Here is a 4,765-nt window from a genome sequence, read left to right as displayed (position 1 = left end):
TAATAGCATGGGCTAAGAGGACACTAATAGTGTGGGCTAAGCGGATGCCAATAGCATTGGCTAAGAGGGCCCTAATAATGTCGGCTAAGCTAACACTAATTACAATAACTTCAAAAAAAAAATAATGTGTGAAATGATTGAAGAATGTAGATGAAAAAAAATGTAAACAAAAAATAGGAGCAAACGAAATGTAAACAAATTTATAATGGACGAATAAAATGAATGTAGATGAAAAAGATGAATGTGGATGAAGGGGATGAATATGAATGAAAAAAGATGAGTATAAATGATAGAGATAAAGAGAAAAATGTAAATGAAAGAAAATAAATAGATGTTAACTTAAATAAAAAATATGAAAAATAAATAAGGTTAGTGTTAGTTTAGCTCAAACTAAATTTACTTTTTTTATAACTAGTGTTCATTAAGTGGATATTAATTTAAATAAATATAAATATTAAAAATAAATAAAATTAATGTCAGCTTACTAACATGATTTATTTTTAATATATCTTTTTATAGTTAACATCCATCAGACTGACATTAACTTAAATAAATATAAATATTAATATATGTAAATTAATACTAATACAAATATTTAGTTAATAAAAAATTTAATTATTTCTTTTTATGTTTTTTATATAAAAAGGTTAATCTTTTTACATCATTACGCTAATAGTAATTTGGCCAATGCTAATATTTGAAAGCTAAATTAGTGATGTTATGCGAAAGCTTTAGGAGCATAAGAAGAAGTACTATTCTAAAAAGGACTTTAGACATATGTTATTTTGGGCTTTTAACGTCTGATCTCTGTCCGACATTTATATGGGTGACGCTAATGAGACTTCAGACCCTTTAAGTCAGACTTCTCTATAGAAGTCGGACCAATATAGGTCTGACGTCTATATAGACGTCCGATCCATACAGGTTAGACGTCTCTGAGGTTGCTCCTGACTCATGGTGATTCGAGTTTACAACTTTATATTTTAGTTGAAGAGAATGTATTGTACATTTTTTTTATTGGATGGTTTTAAAAACGTAGTGGAGGGAATTAGAGGAGTACAAAACGCAAGAAATCGCCACCATAGAATGCCGCCTAAAGACACGAGAATAACTGCACCAAAACCCAACGAAAACGCATTTTAATCGGTTCAAATGAAAGATAATGCATCAAAGAGTGATGTAATCGGAGTAAAATTAATTTAAAACGGTGCAAAAGTGAGAAAACGAACCTGAAAAGCATAACCCGTAGAGAGAAAACGCGACGAAGATGATGAACAATGAGTGCACGTAACGGTTGTCTCGCGTTCACGGTGTTTTAATGCCAAAATTTAGACGTCGGTTCCCCCAATTAACAGAAGTCTAAAGTGCTTTAGAAGTCGGAGTGACGGGATCAGACGTCTAAATAGAGTCAAAAAGTGACTTTTTAAATTTTTGGATTTAGGGTTTAGACGTCGGTTCCCCCAATTAACCGACATCTAAAGTGCTTTAGAAGTCGGAGTGGCGGGATCAGATGTCTAAATGGAGTCAAAAAGTGACTTTTTAAATTTCTGGGTTTAGGGTTTAGACGTCGATTCCCCCAATTAACAGAAGTCTAAAGTGCTTCAGAAGTCGGAGTGACAGGATCAGACGGATCAGACGTCTAAATGGAGTCAAAAAGTGACTTTTTAAATTTCTGGGCTTAGGGTTTAGAGTCGGTTCCCCCAATTAACAGACGTCTAAAGTGCTTCAGAAGTCGGTTCCCTCCATAACAGACGTCTAAATAGAATAAAAAAATAATTTCTTTTAACTTTTTCGTTTAACTTTGGCGTCTATTCGGGGGAGCCGACGTATATGAGTATTTAGACGTCGGACCCTTCCATAACTGACGTCTAAATAGTTGTTTTATTTACGAGAAATATCACCGGTCATCTTTTACGTTGGATATTCGAGGGTCAGACATGTAAAGGGTGAAGGTTTTTTTTTTGTTAAATTCTGATACCATCGACGGGAGATATGTGACGAGAAGGTGATATCAAAGAAAGAGAAAAATATGTTACCATAGATGAAAATATCATAAATACCACGAAGTTTCAGTAAACAAGTATGAACATAGGTCCGTTATTAAGTTCTCGCCTATTGAGATAGAGATGTTGCGAGTGGGGATGAAAAGCATGTGGTGGGAAGGATTAAAAGGTTTGGAGAAGAAAAATACTTGAAAAAGAAATCAACAAACCATAAAACAAAACTAAAAAACCATATTAATTCTTTATAAATAATACAAGAGCTCAATTAAGTAAAAAAAATATAAACACCAGTAAATTATAAACCATCAAATAGTATTTTTATTTAATATAAATATTAACATTAATTTTAGTATTTTTTATTTTTATTTTTAATGTAATCAATTTTATAATTATAAAAATCTAAATAAAAATTCAAATCTTACATTAAGTAAAAATAAAAAGAATAACAATGTATAAAATAAAATATTTTTAAATTTAATATTTTTAAATTTTAGATTAAAAGAGGTATTAAAATTATATCTTCTCCAGAAAAATCTCCAAAAAATTCAGTGTTTATAATTGAATAATTTAAATAAACTAATTGCGTTATTTTCCAGCAGCTACAATAAGTTAATTTGAACTTGGAAGACATCGAGCTTGTTTAAAAAAATTCTTTCTAAAACCGGTACAAACTAAAAAGAAAAAAATGAACCAAATTAGGTTGATTTGCTTGATTAGACAAGTTAGTTTGAAGGATATTCAGACTATGCATTTGACTTGCAATCATTTATGATATATGAATTTACTATGCACTCACGGGAAAACATATTATTAATAAACTGTTTTATATTTTTCATAACATAACAATCTTTTTATTAGTAAATAAATTTACGGCGATGTTCATTTTCAATTGTTTTATATTTAGTGTATGTTGCCTAAATTTAGTTTAGTAATTGTACCAAATGGGTCGGAAGGTCATAGTGATGCGGTATGGTTAATATAGCCGGAGAGTCTTACTATTACTTATTGATAAATCTGATCGGAAGGTCAATCACGAATTACTGTAAAGATCTTGTAGTCATTTATTCAAAGATTAAGGTAAGTTGCGATTAAATTTATTGACCTGAAATTGGACCGTAATTAACATCTCACTAATTCTAAGTCCGTGACGAAAATTATAAATACAAGTCAAAGGTGAGAGGTAGGTGGTTTGCATTTATTGTTCATTTATTACTAATCTAAAGTACCAATCGGATTGTCTACTGACTTAAGCATCGAAACACCTTTGATAAGCACACCTCCGGGCGGTGGAGCGAAGAAGGAGACCGAAGAGCGAGACCGAACGACGACAGAGAGCAAATTGTGAAGGTGTTTGGAGTAACTCGATCTCGCAACCGAAACATTTTGGCATCCACTGTGGGGCCGAGTTACCAGATAGACTCAATGGTGACCACGAGAAACATGAGCACTAAAGACCCAACAGAGATGATCAGGATGCTACAACAGAGGATGGAAGATATGCAGCAGCGTCATGAGGCAGAATTGGCGGCCGCTCGGACTGAATGTTCGGCTCGGATTGCTTAGGAGATCCCAGAGACGGGGGTGAATGCAAGAGAGGGGCCAAACAAGGTTGCTCAGGAGGAGAAGACTGAACAAAATACTATGCTGGACGAGACATGGAAACCGATCGCTACCAGGGTCCGAAAAAGTGGGACTAAGACTGATCCCACCGACAGTGCCGCGGTTAGTAAACAGTTGGTGGTGAAAGAGGAGAGCACGTCCGTTTTGTTGCCTTTCATTCAGGGAATCATGGACGTCCATATGTCGGAGTAGTTCGTCCCGCCTCAGTTCAAAATATATGACGGGAACACAAATCCCGAAGCCCACATCAAAACTTTCACCAACACAATGACATTACGCACCGACAACGATTCCATATGGTGTCGGGTGTTCTTATTGTCTCTCGAAGGGGAAGCCCTCGAGTGGTTCAACTTTCTCCCTCCTAATTCCACTGAGAATTTCGAAAGCATAAGGTGTATGTTCAAGCGACAATTTGCCAGCAGCAGCACCCAAGACTTAACTATTTTCGAACTGGTGAGTCTTCGATAAGGAAAAGAAGAAACACTGAAGGCGTTCATGGACTGCTATCAGAAAACCGTTCGGCGAGAGAAAGGTCTTAATTTCGAGCTCGCCCTCTAGTGTGTCCTACCAGCCCTCAAACTGGAACCTTTCAAAGATAGTATCTGCCAGCGTGCCCCGAAGACTATGGAAGAGCTGCGCGAATGGGCGGCCAACGAGATACGAGTAGAAGATATGAAACAAAGTGACAAGAGGGGAAATCAAGAGGCCAAAGGAGAAAAGCTAGACAGAAGAAAGCTGGAAGGCTCCGGAAAGTCAGGAGGGTTCAAGCTAAGGGAGCCACCGAGGGGACCTCGTTTTCAACAGTACACCCTGTTGAACACACCCCAGGCTAAGATACTTCAAGAAGCCCTGAACACTGAGCTGATGCCAGCAGCCAAGCGACATCCAACGCCACCAGGGGCAAATACCAACAAGCATTGCCTTTATCACAAGAACATGGGCTACACCACTGAGGAGTGTGTCAATTTGAAGGATAAGATAGAGGAATTAATCCGGGCGGGACAACTGAAGAAGTATGTAAAAGTTGACCGTCCCGAGGTACTGATACAACAGTCGTTCAGTCCGCGACGGAGGAGTCTGCGAAGGTTGGAGAAACGCGAGAGGCCAAGGTATGGACGAAATGACCGCTCTCGATCCGAAAG

Source organism: Vigna umbellata, chromosome 1, assembly GCF_029865625.1.
Source record: "Vigna umbellata cultivar VRB3 chromosome 1, Vumbellata_1.0, whole genome shotgun sequence".
NCBI classification, from domain to species: Eukaryota; Viridiplantae; Streptophyta; class Magnoliopsida; order Fabales; family Fabaceae; genus Vigna; species Vigna umbellata.
Note: the sequence above shows the minus strand (reverse complement) of the source record.